This window comes from Castor canadensis, chromosome 18, assembly GCF_047511655.1.
Source record: "Castor canadensis chromosome 18, mCasCan1.hap1v2, whole genome shotgun sequence".
Classification (NCBI taxonomy): Eukaryota; Metazoa; Chordata; class Mammalia; order Rodentia; family Castoridae; genus Castor; species Castor canadensis.
The window spans coordinates 33,935,539-33,955,898 of NC_133403.1; the positions used below are offsets into that span (position 1 = coordinate 33,935,539).

The 20,360-nt window shown below is 38.7% G+C and overlaps 1 protein-coding gene across 3 annotated transcripts in view; it reads left to right on the plus strand.

Moving 5' to 3' along the window:
* Positions 1-20,360, plus strand: part of Taok3 (TAO kinase 3) — a 172,689-nt gene that overhangs the window by 54,789 nt on the left and 97,540 nt on the right. For all 3 annotated transcript variants that reach the window (XM_074060851.1, XM_074060852.1, XM_074060854.1), the window contains exon 2: positions 16,465-16,557. The gene's annotated coding sequence lies outside the window, so the exon portion shown is untranslated. The remainder of the gene's footprint in view (positions 1-16,464; positions 16,558-20,360) is intronic.

Consider the following 20,360-nt stretch of genomic DNA (forward strand, 5'->3'; position numbering starts at 1 on the left):
AGAAACTAAAGCAGATACCTTAAAGCAACTGAGGCCAATAGGAAAAGGGGAACAGGTACTAGAGAAAAGGTTAGATCAAAAAGAATTAACCTAGAAGGTAACACCCACGCACAGGAAATCAATGTGAGTCAATGCCCTGTATAGCTATCCTTATCTCAACCAGCAAAAACCCTTGTTCCTTCCTATTATTGCTTATACTCTCTCTACAACAAAATTAGAAATAAGGGCAAAATAGTTTCTGCTGGGTATTGAGGAGGGGGGAGAGGGAGGGGACGGAGTGAGTGGTAAGGGGGGAGGCAGGGGGGAGAAATGAGTGGGTGGTAAGGGGGGGGCAGGGGGGAGAAATGAACCAAGCCTTGTATGCACATATGAATAATAAAAGAAAAAAAATTTATACTAATAAAAACAAATTTAAAAGAACAAAAATAACTAAGTAAATAAATACATAAAAAGATAAAAGCCTACCTTTGTGATGTAGTTTTTCTAGGCATAGATATTAATATCTTTAAGTGAATATTAAGGTCCACTAAATAAGAGTAAAGACAGATCTATATTTATTTTAGACTTGAGGAAAGCATGTATGACTTTTCAAACAGTATTACACATTTCACATTCATTCTCATTCCTTAAGAATATAAATCAAGATGAAAACATTTGATAAAGTATTGATAGAATTAAAGTTGTTGGTAAATAAGGAATAGAATAAGAAAAATTGAAATCAAATAGTGACCCAGGATCCTTGCTCCATTCTGTGTTGTTTTATGAAAGCAGAGTGTCCTCTTGACAACATCTCAAAAGTGGTCCTTATCACAAAATCGGAGCACCAGTGAAGACAGACTTACCTAAGTAAGGGTTATTAACATGACTGGGTCCAAAGCAACAGGGAAGACAATTGAATACCAATTGAGCCAACTTTTTAACATGTATAAAATTGTAGAAGTAATACTTAGTAATTTAAAAGTGCTCTATAAACTAGCACATTTAATTATTTCATATATTCCTCATGGATAAAGTTGACTGAATCTTATTCTGTGTGAGTCACCTTGTTTAGTGCTTTCCATGCACTATCCTACCAAACCCTCACAGGGAACAGTCCAGAGTTAGACACATCTAGGCCCATTTTGCAGATGAGAAAACTGAGCCTTGGTGAGATGTGAAACTTGCTCATGGCTGTTGAGGGATAATCTGGGACTCAAACCCAGTTCTGTTCTAATCAAGACACATGGTCTTGAGCGTTTCATGTAGGAGGCTGCAGACCACACTCATAATAGCAGAGCGGGATGGAAACACTGCCTTTCTCACTTGCATCGTGTGTTTTCTGGTTTGCCACGTGCCTTTTATATCAGCTAAAGAGAAAATGTCATAAGTGAAGATGAACTGATGAAATTCTTGAAGTCCCTATATGTAAAATCAAGTGTTTATTGCAAGCTTAATTCTAAACTTTTCACACTTCAAATTGTGAGAACATTGTCTAACAAATTGCTAAAAACACCACAAATTAAAACAAACTGAAATATAAGCTGTAGTCATGTGACAGTCACAAATCAAATGCCTTAAGGCAGTGCAGGTGATGTTTATCAGAGGCTTATTTTAACATTGTCTTAATTTCACATTATATTATTTTTTGAGACTATTGCAACTGTGCAAACTTGTTGAAGTCCCTGAAGGGGCTGCTACCTGTAAACATAAGTTATGGTACTCTTTCTAGACTGGGTTATGACAAAATAGGTGAATATCATACCAGGAAGTCTAAGAAGAGGCAGTTTATAATTCAGGACCAAGTGGCGACAGTCTCATTTTGGTGAATGTACTTCATAGTCAACCAAGTTCAAAAGGCCCATGCTTCTGTTTCCTGAGACCTGTGAGTGTTCTCGTGCTCAGTATGAGCAACAGCACCAAGAGGGAAACTTCTGGAGAATAAGAATTAAAGGGAAGTGTGCTTGCTGTCATTTTCTTTAGTGGAATTTCCCTCTCAATGAATGAAATGTATTTCAGCCAGTTGAATCACTGAACTATTTTATCACATTGGAACTCATAAAAGAATTTCTTCTGAAAAACACTGCTTGCCATCTCAACAACTTAAAACTGAAGTCTGTTCAATCACTTCATAACAAATTTGTGTAGATAACAATCTCACTGAAACAGCCAAAGCTTAACTCATTTCAGCAAAGGGACGGTCTTTGGGGTGACAGAAGGAAGGGCAGGACCAGGAGCCTAAAGAAAAAAGTTAAGTCCTCTTTATTTCTTTGCTAGTGTTAAAAATATGACAGCAATAAGGAAGTGATTCATAATATGTGGGAGCCCACCTGGCTGCGGATTGAGCTCAGTGGTAGAGCCTATGCCTATCATGCTGGGCCCTGGGTTCCATCCCCAGCACAGTAAAGAAAACAGAAAAACAAAAAAAGAAAGAAACATACAGCCTGAGAGAAGTTAATTCATATCACACAATACAAACTCTATAAAGTAATATTAACACAGGAAAAATAGTACACAGATAAAAGTCAATGCAAAAGAAACTTTTTCAACATTGCTCTGTTGTAATGGATTGATCCAGTCTTATAGGACCTTTTTTGTTTGTTTGTTTTTGTTTTTTTACACAAGTAGTACCTATCAAACACTGGATGCCCAGCAGTGAACAAAACAAACTGAAAAACTTTCCTTACAGAATTGACCTTCTAGAAGGGGTGACAGGGAGGCAGGAAATGTGCAGTAGAAGTTGGCGAGTGCCATGGCGTAAAAATAGAATAGGGAATGGGGACAAGAAGCAATTTTAAGAAGGACAGCTATGGTTTGCAATACATCTTTTATTAAAATTCTATTAGTTTGTAGAAACTGAAATTAAAACCAGGGCCAAGCCATCCTCTCCAGTGAAAGGAACTCAGAGTGTTTTTGAGTACGTACGTCTGGGATTTTGCTAGGGTTGGTTGCCTCCTGAGGCTAAATTGATAGCAGTATTAAAGATATGCTCCCTGGTAATGGACAGAGTCCCTCTCTCACCCTCCCCTGTCTTCCCAGCACACTGTGAGGAGTTGTGAAGAACACTGACAGGATGATATTGTGATGCTGACGTTTTCACTTACAGAAAAATTGTTGCTCTATCCTCAAATCTCAAAATGTCCTTGTAGTTAAGGAGGATCTATCTGTTTTCATGTCTCTTTGTAATACCAAGTTTATCAAAGTACTGGTTACCATTGGATGTGTTGTTTACTTATTCATTCATTTATCCAACATTCATTTAACAGTTAGAATGTGTAGAAGTTTTTTTTTTTTTTTGGGGGGGTAGCTTGCACCTATGAAGTCTCACCGTGAAATGTGGGGTGTGGTCCCCTAGTAAAGGAGGAATTAGAGTTGGTAGACAGTGAACAGGAAGGGTCTGCCAGGACACTCTTTCTTCATTTTGGATTTGTTCATTTCAGTACATATGCACCTTAGCAGATACAGAATTTAAAATATTCTGAAAGTAAGTATCATGGCTGTCTTCTTTAAGAATGGACTACAACATAATTTATTAGAAGAGCTCATTTGAGGAGTTAGAATAGGTATTATCCCTGTTTTTTTTTTAAAGAATATACCATTTATAGGAGTTTCAATACACATAGAAAACAGAAACCACCCTTTACTGGCAATACTAGCTAAAAGCTAAAAAATTTATTAAGTGTGATTTGATATGTGACATTCACCATTTCTATTTAAAGTACCTCATGTAATCCCTGCAACATCCTCTAAGGGATAAGCATTGATGTTGTCCGTACTGTACCCAGGAGAGAACTAAGGCTAAGCGAGTTTACATTACTTGGCCAATACAGCAAGTCGGAGGAAGAAACACAGTTCAAACACACGTAATCTCGCGCCTGAGTTCCTGTTCTCAACTAGCACACCATGCTGCCTTCCGTCATCTGCCAGAGATGAGCCTGTGCCAAAATCGTCTGGCTGCAGTGTCATTCATCCTGGGACCTGGGGCTCTCGACCTCATTTTCCCTCGCCAACATTTGCTGTGCCTCCTGCCACCTCCAGTAGTGTGGCTGTGACCAGTAAGGTGTGGGTGGTGTGTGTGGGTCACCCTGATTTCATTCCTTGATCAACATAGAAAATCTTGATTCATTTTGTTTTTCCCATGTAGGAGAGAACAAGGACAGCAAATGACAAAAGACACCCATGAGTAAAATAGAATGCACAAGTATTCTAAAAAGACATTTTGATTTTAAAATCTGAGAAAAAAATCTGACCACAGCTGACCATGTCCTTTTGATACAATTATTTTTGTCTTGCTTTGAACTTTGAATATTCTGATCACTACTTCCAGCTTTAATAACCACAAATTGAAAAAAGAGAGAAAGAAAAAAAACCAGAAGTATCGGATTCATGGATTCTCCAGGCTTTTAGAGGAGGTGTCTTATCTCCAAAGTCCAGGGATATTTATGGCAAGAAAGGTCCTTAAAACTCCAGCAAACACTTCAGCACAATTTTACTGTTAAATTTCCTATGGGACAGGCTGTCTGCTTAACATTAGAGTTTTTCACTTCTGGTTGTTCATTTGTTATTCTGCGTTTTCTACCTCTTTGCAGTTTTAATAGAGACTCCCTTAATGGTGACATTCGCTTGTGGCACTGTTCTGCCTAACATTTATCCAGCATCAGGAAACCCAGGCAGGTGTATGTGTGGAGGGCAAAAAATGTAGGACTAAAACATTAGTACTCAAAGGAGAACTGGCTTTGATTATTTCTGGTTGTATGAAGGATTTTAAAAAGGAAGGGATGGAAAATCCAAAGAAAGGAGAGAGATAAAAGAGTAGGAGATAATTAGGTGACAGACACAGAAAATTGTTGGGGAGAAAAGCTCACTCAACATGCTGAAGATTTTCTCTCTTCTCTCTCTCTTTTCTCTCTCTCTCTCTCTCTCTCTCTCTCTCTCTCTCTCTCTCTCTCTCCCCCCTCCCCTGTCCCTCCCTCCCTCCGTATATGTGTACTACAGTGAGGTTATTTAGAAAACTTGACCTGAGTTCACTTTTATTTAAGACTGGGTTTTAGGCTGGTGAGCTTTCTTCACTATGCTAATCCTCCCCAACATTGGCACTCAGTCCCCCCACTCTCCCAGTCCTCCCATAAAACAGAGTCTCTGGGAATTACCTCTTCTATCACTTGATATTCAGCTCATATTTACTTCCTCAGACTTTTGGACGTTATCACTCAGACAGATGCAAATTTCAGCACTGTGCCTGCCAAAGCTCTGAGCAGAAAAGAGGCTTTCTTTTGCACCTCTGTCCTCAGCCTTTGGTCCTGTTCACTGAGAGGGCTAAACACTAAACACATTTGCATCACTAAGGTTGCTATCTCCAGTTCTAGAAAGATTTTTTACACTCTTATCAGCCAAGGAATCCACTTGATTTCCTTTGATGATGGTTCCCAGCTGACATTCTAGACCAAGCACAAAAGCAATTCATACTCTGGTAAAATGGCTCTTACCCACTCATCCTGCTTTCTTGGTAGATATTAGGCTTCATTGAAGGGCAAGGAGAAGAAAGCCAAAAATACCAAATGTCCCCCAAAATGAGTTCTATCAAAGAAGCTTGCCACCTTCAATGAGTCTCCCAGTAATATGTTTATATCACAACTCTTTTTTTTCACTTGCTGATAGCCAGTGAAAGTTTTTTAAATAATCTCTAGTAATTGAAATGGAGCACAAATAGAACTCTTAATAATTCCAGAAATTGTGAGAACCTTATGTACCTTAGACCTATGAAAATCATCTCGAAACACATTTTGTGCCCCCTTTTGATTTGTCATTCCATGCTATTATTTGTTGACTTTTTTTAAAAGATGGGTATTGTATTCCCGCCTCAAGACAGCTATAAAAGACTGTGTAGGTCTGTTAAGTGTCCTATGTTAAATAGGAAGAAGTTTATCTACGTAAAGGGAGGAAATACAGCACTGAAAAAGTGAATAGTCTTCAAAGGTTTTGGATGATTTTGATGTTTCATCTATTAAAAGGATCAGTTTTTTTTTTTTTGGTGGGACTAGGGTTTAAACTAAAGGCCTCATGCTTGCTAGGCAGACACTCCACTACTTGAGCCATGCCCCCAGCCCTAATGAAGATTTTTTTAACTGAGCAATATACCAAAAATCATTGGCTTTTAGAGTTGAGGTGGAACTTACCCTACCCATACCCCTAGCTTAGAGAGAGAAATTCTCACTCCCTATTTTGAACTTCTGTAGTACTTATAACACATCTAGGTAATGAGCTTCTGGTGAACACATGTCTGTTATTATGTGTTCTTAATACCTATTATGATGTCTTATCTAACAGTTGTCTAGTAGACATTGGATGGATGGAGAATAGATGGGTTGAGTGGGGGGACAGTTGAGTGGGTGGATGGATGGATGTTAAGGACTGCTTCAAGGTCACTATGTCTCTTGTTAAACTCACAAGTATTATAATATTTTGAAGATGCTGAAGAAGCTCAAATAATCAAAATGTACTTAGTTTAGGAGGAACTGAATTAGGAGACAGAATTAGAAACTAGAACTGTCTGAATCCAAGTTCATCCCTTCTCTGAGTTGCGCCTTGGCTTTTGATCATTAATGAGAAGATACTGTAGCATAGTTGTGTGGCTTTGGAGAGGTGGGCGGCAGTTTCTCCTTCCAAGGTAGAAGTACCTCCAGATACTCTTCTCCATTTCCTGGCATGTGGACAATACTTTGGTCAGTCACATGCTCCTAGGACTTTGAATCTTGAGCACTCAGGGTGTAGTGGAGACAGTTTGTGGCAGCTGTAAAGATGGAAACAGTCTAGTACAGCAGAATTCAACTACTTCTCACTACCCTCCCCCATCCTTGTCCTGGCTACTGTCATTTCTTATCTGGACTTTTGCAGTAACTTCTTTTGGGTATTCCTGGCTTGGTTTTTGTGTGTGTGTGGGGGGGGGGGTTATTTTTAATTTATTTTTTACTTGGCATATAAATACATAAAAATTCCTATATTCATAGGGTAACGTGAATTTCAATATGTAAACACTGTATAACGTCCAAATCAGAGTAAACATAGCTATCTACTCAGACATTTACATTTCTTTATGTTAAAAACATTCAAAACACTTTGAAATATGCATTGCATTTTTATCTATAGTCACCCTACTGTAAAATAGCATACCAGAACTTTTCACTCTTATGTGACCATAACCTTCCTCCTATCCACTACTCTCCCCAGGGTGTGGTAATCACCATTGTTGATCTATGAGATCAATTTTCCTTGTATGAGTGAGATCATTTAATACTCGTCTTTCTGTGCTTGGCTTATATCATTTAACATGCGATCTGTACTGCCACAAATGACAGGATTTCATCCTTTTCTGGCTGAATAGTATTCCCTTGTGTATATGAATTACATTTTCTTTATCCATTCATCAGTTGATAGATACTTAGAGGTTTCCATTTCTTGGCTGTTGTAAATAGTGCTGCAATGCGCATAGGAGTGCAGGTGTCTGTTCAACATATCGATGTCGTTTCCTGCTCAGTAGTAAGTTCTATTTTTCATTTTTTGAGGAACCTCTGTGCTATTTGGAATAATGGCTGTACTAATTTACATTTCCTCCAACAGTGGCTTCCTTTTTCCCACATCTTTGCTAACACTTGTTATCCTCTGTCTTTTTAATAACAGCCATTTTAACTGGAGAGAGATGATACCTTACTGTGGTTTTGATTTGCTTTCCCCTGGTGATTAGTGATGCTGAGTATTTTTATATGCCTACTGTCCACATTTGTATGTCTTCTTTTGAAAAATGTTTATTTGGCACTATTGCTGATTTTTAAGTTAGGTGATTTGGAATTTCTTGCTTTTGAGTTTTTTTGAGTTATATGTTCTGAATATTAACCCCTGTCAGATGTGTAATTTACAGATCTTTTCTCCCCTTCTGTAAATTGTCTTTACACTCTGTTGATTGTTTTTGTTGCTGTTGAGGAGCTTTTGAGCTTGATGTAACCCCATTTGTCTATTTTTGGTTTTGTTTCTTGTGCTTTTGGGATCTTGTTGAAAATCAGTTCCCTTTCCAATGTCATTAAGCAGTTCTCTCAGTAATTTCTTAGCTTCGGGTCTTACATTCAAGGTGATTTTGTAAATGATGAGAGATGGGGGTCTCAGCCATTCTTGGGCATGCTGATCTAGTTCCCCGTTTTGACCTTGACCTATATACTGTTTTCTACACAGTAGTCACAGTGACCCTTTAAAGTACATATCATTTAAGTACATATCACATTATTCTCAAACATCTTCAGTGATTTCCCATCTCGCTTACAAAAATAAAATCCAAAATCTTAAAAACTAATTAATTAAAAAATGAGCCACTTTCCCAAAGAAGATATACAAATGACCAACAAGTACATGGAAAAATACCCACTATCATTAGCCACGAGGAAATGCAAGTAAAAGCTACAACGAAATGCCATCTCACCCCGTTAGAATGGCTATTATCAGAAAAATCAAAAAAGAGCATATGCTGCAGAGAATGTGGGGGGAAGAAGTGTTGATGGGAATGTAAATTAGCATAGCCTTTACAAAGAACAGCACAGACAATCCTCAAAAAATTAAAACCAGATCTACCATATGATCCAGTTACCTAGGTTGTGGGTATATAATCAAAAGAAATGAAATCCACGTCCCAAAGAGAGTTCTGCACACCTATGTTTATTGCAACACTATTCGCAATAGCTAAGGTATGGAATCAGCTTCAGTGTCCAACAACAGATGAATAGATAAAGAAAGTATGTGGTATATCTACACAGTGGAGTATTATTTAGCCATAAGGAAAATGAAGCCAGGCATAGTGGCACACACCGGTAATCCTCATAGTAGGGAGGCTAAGGCAGAAATCCAAAGGGCCTTTCCTTTCCCATCTGTCTCTCAACCTATATATATATTTTTTAAATGATGAAGAAGATAAAACTCTGTAATAAACCAACACAGTTCACAGTTTTACTTTTTAGCACACCTAGATAAAGTTTTCAGGCATGACAGGAAGAAACTTCTAATGTCAGTTGACCCGAGAATAGCCTAAAGGTTATTATTGTGATGATCAATCAGCTTGGCCACTTCTCCATTTTTTGCTAAATAGATGTTAGATATCAGAAGGTCCCTTCCACGTCTCACCTGCCATGGTTTATGAGCACAGTGGGTTGTATTATGATCTTAGTAGCATAGAAAGCACCTGTCATCCCACTTTCATTTTCAGAGTAAAAGGGCTATAAAAACAGTTTCCTTACCTTGGAATAACAGCTAAATATTAGCAATATCGAAAACCTGTAATACATCACCTAACATAGCACACCAGCTAGCTGAAAAGATTTTCTGTTACTTTATCTAATGATAATCTGTTCAAGTCTGTAGAGCAGTTATATGGTAGAAATATCAGGAGGGGGAAGCCAACAGTGGCTTAGTCCTAATGATCTGATTCTGAAAAGTCCTGTCACCTGTAAAATGAAGGTTTTTACCTGCCTCAGTGTATGCTCTGGCAGCAAAATAATAGTATATTTTTATTTTTATTTTTTTATTACTCATATGTGCATACAATGCTTGGGTCATTTCTCCCCCTGCCCCCACCCCCTCCCTTACCACCCACACCGTCCCCTCCCTCTCCCCCCTACCCCCTCGATACCTGGCAGAAACTATTTTGCCCTTATCTCTAATTTTGTAGAAGAGAGAGTATAAGCAATAATAGGAAGGAAGAACAGTTTTTGCTAGTTGAGATAAGGATAGCTATACAGGGAGTTGACTTGCATTGATTTCCTGTGCATGTGTGTTACCTTCTAGGTTAATTCTTTTTGATCTAACCTTTTCTCTAGTTCCTGGTCCCCTTCTCCTATTGGCCTCAGTTGCTTTTAAGGTATCTGCTTTAGTTTCTCTGCGTTGAGGGCAACAAATGCTATCTAATTTTTTAGGTGTCTTACCTATCCTCATATCTCCCTTGCGTGCACTCGCTTTTATCTTGTGATCAAAGTTCAATCCCCTTGTTGTGTTTGCCCTTGATCTAATGTCCGCATATGAGGGAGAACATATGATTTTTGGTCTTTTGAGTCAGGCTAACCTCACTCAGAATGATGTTCTCCAATTCCATCCATTTGCCAATGAATGATAACATTTTGTTCTTCTTCATGGCTGTATAAAATTCCATTGTGTATAGATACCACATTTTCTTGATCCATTCATCAGTAGTGGGGCATCTTGGCTATTTCCGTAACTTGGCTATTATGAATAGTGCTGCAATAAACATGGGTGTGCAGGTGCCTCTGGAGTAACCTGTGTCACAGTCTTTTGGGTATATCCCCAAGAGTGGTATTGCTGAATCATATGGTAGATCAATGTTTAGCTTTTTAAGTAGCCTCCAAATTTTTTTCCAGAGTGGTTGTACTAGTTTGCATTCCCACCAACAGTGTAAGAGGGTTCTCTCCCCAAGCTCTTCTTGCTTTTAATGTTTATGTTGAGAAGTCTGCTGTGATTTTGATGGGTTTACCTTTGTATGTTATTTGTTTTTTCTCTCGGACAGCCTTCAATATTCTTTCCCTAGTTTCTGAACTTGTTTTAATGATGATATGTCGTGGGGTAGTTCTATTTTGATCTGGTCTGTTTGGTGTTCTGGAGGCCTTTTGCATCTGTATGGGACTGTCTTTCTCTAGATTTGGGGAATTTTCTGTTATTATTTTGTTGAATATATTACACTTTCTCTTTGCTTGCACCTCTTCTCCTTCTTCAGTGCCCATGATTCTCAAGTTTGGTCTTTTGATGGAATCGGTGAGGTCTTGCATTTTCTTTTCACAGGTCTTGAGTTGTTTAATTAATAGTTCAGTTTTTCCTTTAATTACCATTTCATCTTCAAGTTCTGAGATTCTGTCTTCTGTTTGTTCTGTTCTGCTGGATTTGCCTTCTGTTTTGTTTTGCAATTCTGTTTCATTCTTTTTTCTGAGGTTTTCCATATCCTGGGTGGTTTCCTCTTTAATGTTGTCTATTTTTGTCCTGAGTTCATTTATCTCTTTATTAATCATGTTCTCTGTTTCACTTTGGTGTTTATACAGTGCTTCTGTGGTTTCCTTTATTTCTTCTTTTGCTTTTTCAGATTCTCTATTTTTGTTGTCTTGGAATTTCTTGAGTGTCTCCTGTACATTTTGGTTGACCATATCCAGTATCATCTCTATAAAATTCTCATTGATTACCTGTAGTATGTCTTCTTTTAAATTATTCTTGTGGGCTTCATTGGGTTCTTTGTCATAGTTTATCTTCATTTTGTTGGAGTCTGGATCTGAGTATCTGTTTTCTTCATTTCCCTCTGGTTCCTGTACTAATTTTTTGCTGTGGGGAAACTGGTTTCCCTGTTTTTTCTGTCTTCCCGTCATTGCCCTTGGTGTTTTTAATGTCCCTGTACTGTGTGCAATTAAGTATTTTCTTTCTGTAATAATAGCACTAGTGATATTTAGAATGGAAGGGTGAGAGGGGATGGAAAGCAAAGAAGTTAAAGGAAAAGGGAAAACAAATAATTAAGTAGAAAAAAAAAACAAAGAAACAAAAAAGTTTCAAAGATATAAACAGGGAGAGACAGTGTACTAATCAACAGTAAGCTGAAAAGGCATTAGAGAGACAGAGAGGATTGAAAATAAAAAGTAAAAAGAATAAAGATAGAATGGAAGTAAGAAAAAAGTATATATATATAAAATATATATTTTTTATATATATATAAAATAAAAAATAAATAAAGTTAAAAAAAAAACCTCCAAGCTCAAATGCAATGAAGTTTCAGTCTTAATAATTTTAGTGTTCGTCCCTCAGCCTCCAACAGTGCCTCAGATGTTGTCCTGTAATTGTCTCATCAAAGGGGTAACATAAGAACAAAAAAAAAAAAACAACAAAAAAACCCCCACAACATGTCCCAAGTTCAAATGCAATACCGTTTCAGTACGTTTTTCAGCATGGGTTGTTTTCTCATCAAAGGTAGGGAGAGAGAAAAAAAAAGAGTCTGGAGCCAGTTCTGTGAATGGCTATCTGTGGCTGTGGCTTGCCTGTCTGCTGCTGTCAGCCTGCTGTAGCTGGGGGCATTATTTATGCAGATCTCTGCAGTGAGCTTAGCACTCACCTGGCCCAGCAGGCTTTGTTTACTCAGAGTTCTGTGCACAATGCCACTCTACAAGCTTTCCCCTTTCCAAGCACACTGGGGGAGGTGACACTGCACCCTATTTCTCAGGCCTGTGTGTTTATTTATAGCTCACGTGAGAAGTGGGTCTTCCCCCTCTCCTGTGGAGCTTTCCTCCCTCCGCCATTCTCGCCATTCTCACAGCTTTTCCGCTCCTGGTTGCTGGGTGGCTCCCCCCACTCCTGCCCCCTCCGGCCAGGCCCAGCTTGTTTATTTACAGTTCGTGGAAAGATTCCCCTCCCCGCCTCTTCGGCGCTCAGGGCGCCCCACCCTCTTTGCTACATGTCTTTATTGTTCTTATTGCTTATTACTCAGTTCCTCTTTTTTCCCCAGGTGGGGGTCGGTCTGTCCAGGGGGCTATGCCGTACCACTTAGCTCACCTTGTCCGCATCTTCCCAAACCATTTGGGCACCAGTGACTGGCAGCGGCCCGGCACCCCTCCTGGTTTCTCCGTTCAACCTGAAGTGAGATGCTGTGCACAGGCTGGAGGTGTGGAGGGGTCAAAGTTTTGCCTCTTCTCGGTGGCCTTGCCTGCAAGGTGTGTTTCCAGCGTCTCTCCAAGATTTCACTTTAGGAGACATGCTTTCTGCTTCCTCCCTCTAGCCGCCATCTTGGAAAGATCCAAAATAATATTATTTACAGTATTTACAGGACCCTTATTTTCACCAACCCCTTCAAAGGCCCTATCTCTCCCGCACCCTTTTTGTGATACTGGGATGAAACCCAGGGCATTTCACTCATGCTAGGCAAGTACTCTCCCACTGAGCTCTATCCCCAGCCCTCTAAACCTAGTGTTGCTTCCAGTCCTCATAAGAACTTAATCTACTATATATTTAAATCCTGTGATCCTTGAGAGAAAAAAATGACACAAATCCAATCTTACATTAAATTAAAATTTTCTTGATTATCCTACAAAACATAACAATTTTTGATGGGTTGAAGTCTGACTTAGGTGGCATAGAATTTCAGGGGAAATTCTTCTAGACTAGGGAATCAGCAGTCCTGGGTTTTAATTTGAGGGAACACTGCTCCATAGGGAAGGAAGGAAAGAAGGAATGGAAGGAGGGAAGGAAGGAAGAAAGGAAAAGGAAATAGGGGGGAAAAAAAGGGTGTTGAAACAGCTGATCTTAAAATTCTTTTCCAAATGAAACAGTAATTCTTCTTCCTTTTTTTAATGATGAAATAGTGCACTTAAACGAGTAAGCTCCTGGTTTATTGTTGAAGTGGTGTGATTAGAACATTGAAAGGCAACTAAGAACTTCCATGAATCATCTTTCTCAAAGTTTCTGGCAAAAGGGAAATTATGAAAAATAGGTATATTTATATTCTCTATCAAGTGTTCTTTCTTAAGTTATAATGTCTGTGAAGAAATAATTTATTTGGTTACCGTTGTTGGAAGGTTTCCACTTCTGAGAATAAAGAATGAGGATTATGTCAGTTGTGCTTCTGATGAAATCTACTCTAAGCTATCTGGATTGTTGAGTTGGCCCAAGGGCCCAAGACTTGAAAAACTACATTCTTGGCACAGTTCTAAGTCATCACTATAAATGTAATACTTGAGGTTGCAAGAGGTCAAAGAAGAGGGGAGAAAATTATTTTATGCATACCATTTCAGTTAATTCTTAAGATGTTACTCTCTTACAAGGAAAATGTTCTTGTCATGTTTTGGGAGAGGATGAACTTGGATTATCATTTTCAGTTCTAAAGTTGGAATTGAAAAGAAGACATTTCCCTGTTTTTTTGTTTGTTTGTTTGTTTGTTTTTGTTTTGTTTTGTTTTTAGATTATGTGCTATATTAAGATGCCATAGGGTTGGGCAATTGCACTCAGGTACATACTCAAGAGAAATGAAAACATACACTCACACAAATACTTGTGCACGAATGATTGCAGTAGCGTTATTCATAATAGCAGAAAGGTGGCAAGGGCTCCAATGTACATCAGGTGATAAATGGGGAGCAGAATGTAGTGTGGAATAGTATTTGCAATGACCAGTGCTGAACTACTGCGTCGTGCTACACAGCAGATAAACCTTGAAGACATGACACTACAAAAAGAGCACACACTGTATGATTCTCTTCTCATGAAATGTCTGGAACAGGGACATCCAGAAAGACAGAAAGCATTCTGTGTTTGCTTAGGAATGGACGGGTAGGAGGGTCAAAAAGAAGGTTTCTTTTTGAGGTGAGAAAAATAACTGTGATAATGGTTGTGAATGCACTAAAAACCATGGAGTTGTTCGCTTTAAATGTGTGGATTATGTATGAATTACATTTCAATAAACCAGTTTCAAAAAAACTTGAGGATATAAGGATCAGTGACAACATGGACTTGAATTGTACCCTGCTCTGAAGAAGCACTTGACACCCAAGAATACTATCCTATTTAAAACTGGAGCAAAGGGAGAAAATGAGAGGTTTCATAGAAAAAGTGATAGATAGCTGGACCATGACAGTGGTTGGGGTTTGGACACAATAGGCAGAGAAAACTTGACAAGCAAAGACAAAACGTGAAATGAAGGGCAAAGTAGGTGTGAACGTGTTCCCCAAGTACTGAGTTTTAGTCCAGTGAGAGGACTTAGGGCTGGGAGCTGGCTTGGAACGCTAGGCCGTGAAGGTGCTCAGCCCTGTCCTGGGAGGAGCAGAGATGTGCTTTGCAGGGATGATGGTGGTAAGAGCCTCTTGAAGATGAGTTCCAGAAAAGATAGGACAGAGGCTGGAAGAGCAGATGTAGAGGAGAGAGAAAATGAGTGCCACAGAAAAGGAAAGTGAACAGCACCCAAGAAGAAATATTTGAAGCAGAACTGGGGATTCGTAGAATGCCAGGAACAAGGGGAAGGCAGGAGTCAACATGAACATAAGCAGCGTGTGACCCTTTAGGGTAGACCGTCTAGCGACATGGCTTTTTTGGAAATCAGGAAGGACACAATTAAGACAGCAGCTTTGGGTCACAGAGGACTTGGCAGAGCCACGGAGGGCTGCCTTCATTTAGGCATCACAGCTACAGAGAAGCCAGAGGCATGTGTGAAGAAGGAAGGAGGGTGAGGAAACGGGATTTTCCTGAAATTCTTAGAGAGTTCATGTTAGAACATTTATAAAGATGTACAGTATGCTTTTCTTTTTTTTTTTCTCTCTCTCTCTCTTTTTTTTGCCATACTGGGGATGGAACCCAGGGCCTTGAGCGTGTTAGGCATGTATTCTACCACTGAGCTAAATCCCCAGCACAAGAGCATGCTTTTTAAAGATAGTTATGTAAAATAAAGAGATATTAGATTGAAGACAAATAGTAAGCATGCCTGTCCACCATGTGAGAAAATTGTTGCCTAGGAGTGAACATCTCCTACACTTGAGATTCCTCAGGGAATGAGGATGCTAACAATTTCCTTGTTTGAAACCATCTTCTTACAAATTCAGCAAGTTGTGTTAATATGAGGTCATAAGGAGTATTTTAGTTTATTGAAGCTATAGTCAGATTTGAATAGCATGTAGACACTGAAGTTATTGGTCGATATTAGCAGTTAGGTAAAACATCTTGTTGGTTGCCATTATGTTTCAGCTACCAGGTAGTCTAAAGCATTCCACAGCCACAAACAGAATCAAGAAGGAAAACGAAAAATAACCAAAGGTGTAGTTTAAACCAGGATGGTGGTTCACGCCTGTAATCCAGTGCTCCAGAAGCTGAGGGAGGAAGATGAAGAGTTTCAGGCCAGCTGAGCTACATGTTGAGACATTGGTCTTAAAAAGAATGAGGGGGTTGGGGGAGAGGGTGGCACAGTTTACAAATGTAGGTACACAGGAGATTTGGATTGTGGGTGGGAGTAAAAGTGGAGGTCAATACCTTTTTCCTCATTGTTTGATTTTTTTTTTTTCCTCTGAGACCTTCATCTCCAAAGTTAGTCAAAGTTCCAAAACTTATTCCAGTATTCTTTGACCCAGTAATTCTACTTCCTGGAATTTATTGCAAAGAAAGCCCCTAAAATATAGATAAGTAATATGCACAGAGCTTCAGAACATACTGCAAGATAATTGAGAACACAAAATAGAATTGAATACATTCTTGATTTCCAATTGTGAGAAACAGTTGTTGAAGGAATTTTAACTCTTCACAAGACCACCTTTTGCTTTTAATTTGTTTTTCAGGTAAGCTCTAGACACTTTTGCCAGCAGACCTTGGACCAGGATCCTCCTACTTCTCCTTCTAAGTAGCTGGGATTACAGAAATATACCACCATACCTTGCCTTAATTATTGTTTCTTTAATGTTGTTCCTATAATTACATATCTTACCCCTTCCCCCATAGGTACAGAAAACTGAAGTTATAAAGGAGCAAAGAGAAGACTGCTGCTAAAATGAACCCAAGCAACACAGTGTTTTTTGTGCCACACACAGAAAGGTATGCACGTACATCTGTGACTTAGCTTTCTCCTAAGAACTAGGAACAAATTATATTTTCTGGTTTTGTATAATGACTTTTACTATCTTTGTAAGAAAATTGAAAAAGTAAAATTATAAAATAAATAAAACTGAGTTAAAATATTTTATGTAAATATTTGTCTCACATTATTATAGATTTTCATATGCTCAATCATAGCTTACAATATAGTCATTTGGATAGAAGAAATGGCTTAAAGTTCCTTGATTTCTATTATCAAACTACATTCCAGAAATACTTATTGTAATACTTTATAATTATAATAGTAAAAAAATATAAAGTATTGTAATACTTTATAATTTGGAATTACATGAATGGTTTCCATGTTGCTCAGCTTTCTGTCAACATAATGAAATGCCTGAGATAATAAACGTATATAGAGAAAAGGGTTATTTTGTCACACTGTCTTTGGAGGTTTTGATCCATGATGGATTGGCACCATTGCTTTAGACCTGGCCAGAGTGCATGGTGCAGCAACACTGCGCTGTCAACACCAGGGAACAAAAGAGAGTGAGGAAGGGAGCCAAGGCCCAAATCCCCTGAAGGATGCCCAGCCCCATGCCCCACAATAGAGACACCCTGATACTAAGACTTCACACATGGGCTTTGAGGGACATTCAAGATCCAACCCTAGTCGGACACTGGTGGCTCACTAGTAATCCTAGCTATTCAGGAGGCAGAGATCAGGAAGATCAGTTTGAGGCTAGTCCCAGAAAATACCCAACACAAAAAAAGGGCTCAAGTGGTAGAGCATCTGCCTAGCAAGAATAAGGCCCAGAGTTCAAACTCTAGTACCATGAAAAGAAAAAAAGATCCAACCCTAGCCGTTTCACATCACTTTTCCTTCAATTACAGAAGTAACAGAATTTTCAAAAGAAGTTCTTAAAATATAGATAAACATAAAGAAGGAAATAGAAAAATTACCTAAATTCCCAGTACCTACTTAAGATAAAACACAAGCTGTGAAGAAATCCCAACTTGTAGGGTAAAGAAGCCACCTTTCCTGTCTCCAGGATCACTGCCCTCCCCTGCCACCTGCATATATCCACCCTCTTTGCCCAAACAAAAATGGAACTGCTCCCAACAGGCATTCCTGGCTCAACGCGAGCACCTGTCCTACGCCTCCAGCAATGTACACACAGGACTATTTCCTAATGCTCTTGTCAAAAAAATATGTCTTTTTCTATTATCTTGCCAAATTGGTGGGCAAAATAAGTGCCTTATTATTTTGATTTTTACTTTGTTAATTACTAGTGAAGTTGCATTTATTTTGTTTCATGAGTGACAGCTATTTCTTTTTTTAATTTCCTTTTTTTTTTTTTTTGTTTGTGGGTATATGTATGTGTCCTCCTGTCTGATATTAAGAATAACTTTAAACTGGTATGTATTTTGCAGGAATCTTCTCACTCTATTCACATTTCAGTTTTAATACACATGCATGCATACAGCCCTTCTCACACCCACCCTGCTCCCAGACAACCACTGATGTGCTGCCCACTTTGCTTAATATTTTCTAGAATTTTACGTTAATGGAATCCTCAAGTATGTACTCCTTTTTGTCTGACTTCCTTTGCTCAACACAGCTATTTTGAGACTCCGCTATGCTGCAGCGTGCATTCCGTTGTGTGCGTGCACTCACGGACATGTTGATGGATGTTTGGGTTGGGTTGTTTCCAGTCTGGGCTCTTGGAAAGAAGACTGCTGTGAGCATTGGTGTACCAGGCTGTGTGTGGATAAACACTTTCATTTTTCTTGGGTATATACCTAGGAGTGCAGTGCTAGGTTTCTGTTTAACTTTTTTTAAATTACCAAACTGTTTTTCCAAAGTACTTACACCATTTTACATTCCCAAATGCAGTGTATGAGAGATCCACTTACTCCATTTGCTTGCCAGTCCTGGTTTGGTCAGATTTGTGGTGTTATTTTTGATGTTACTGGGGTTTGAACTCAGGACCTATGCCACACCTACAGCTCTTTTTGATTTACTTATTTTTCGAATAGGATCTCGCTTTTATCTCTTGGACTGGCCTTGACTGTGACCCTCCTATTTATGCTTCCTGCTTAGCTGGGATGATAGGCATGTACCACTATGCACAGTTTCTTGCTGGGTAAGATGGGGTCTCGCTAACTGTTTGCCTGTGCTGGTCTCGATCCTCTGATATCTGCCTGCTGAGTAGCTTGGATAACAGGTGCTGAGCCACCACAGCCCACTGGTCAGTTGTTTTTTGTTGTTGTTAGCCATTCTTTTCTTTTTTCTTTCTTTTTTTGTAGTAGTAGGGTTTGAACTCAGGGCCTCAAGCTATCTAGTCAGGTACTCTACTCCTTGAGCCACTCTGCCAGCCCTTTTTGTGATTGGTTTTTTTCAAGATAGAGTTCCAAGAACTATTTGCCCAGCTTGCTTCTGACAGCAAGCCTCCTAATCTCTGCCTGTTGAGTAGTAAGGATTACAGGCATGAGCCATGGCATCCGGCTCAGTGTTAGCCATTCTAGTAGATGTGTAATACATCTCATCACGGTTTTAGTGTGTGTCTCCCTAGTGAGTAGTAATATCAAACATCTTTATTTTGCTGTTAATGTATCTGCCTCTGTGAGGTGCCTGTTCACATATTTGGCCCATTTGAAAAATTGGCTTATTGTTAAGTTTGTGGATTCTTTGTATTTTCTGGATACAAATCCATTATGAGATAGTTATTGCACAAATTTTCTTCCAATAACCTGCTTCTCTTTTCATCTCCTTAAGTGTCTTTCCAAAAGCAAACATTTTTAGCTTGATGAAGTCTCACTTGTCAATTTTACCTTTTTATGGATTGTGCTTTTGTTTTTGATATCAGAGTAATGCAGGCCTCCTAGAATGAGTCACAGGAACTATTTCTCTTTTTCTATTTTCTAGAAGAATTGTGTAGAACTGGTGTTTTTTCCTTTTGGTAGAACCACTGGGAAAGCCATCTGAGCATTGAATTTTCTCTATGGGAAGATTTTTTAATGCAAGTTCAATTACTTTAATAGATACAGGGTTAGTCAGATTTTCTTTTTTTTTCTGGAGTAAACAGTGGTGGTTTTTGTCTTTGGAAGTGTTTGTCCATTCATCTAAGTTATTGAGTTCATTTGCATAACACTGTTCATGATTGTTCCTGATTATCTTGATATCCGTGGAGTCTGTACTAATATCTCCTCTTCCATTCCTGACATTGGTCATTTGTGTCTTCTTTTTCATATTATCAGCCTGAGAAGCGATTCATAAATATGATTTCTTTTCTCAAAGAACAAGCTTTCCTTGTTTTCTTGTTCCCCTCTCTTTTATTAGAATATATAAATTGTACAAAAGTGTTTCATTGTGATGTTACCCCTTCTATTACTCTTTCTCCTTTTCCTCCCCTTCTTTTATAAACAATTTTATCTGATTTCATTCTCCTATTTTTATACATCATTTGAAAAGTCTTGACTGCATTAATGAGCAAGACCATGAAATATTTGTCTTCTTAGTCTGGCTTATTCACTTAATATTATGGTTTTCAGTTACATCCATTTTCCTGCAGACAATATAATTTCATTCTTTATGGCTGAATAATGCTCCATTGTGTATATATGCCACATTTTCTTTATCTGTTCATCAGTTGCTGTTGCCTATGCTGATTCCAGTATGGCTGTTGTGAATAGTGCTGCTGTAAAACTTGGGTGTGAAAGTGTCTCTTTTGTATGCTGACCTCCATTCCTTTGGACATGTGCCCAGGAGTGCTATAGCGGAATCATATGGCAGTTCTATT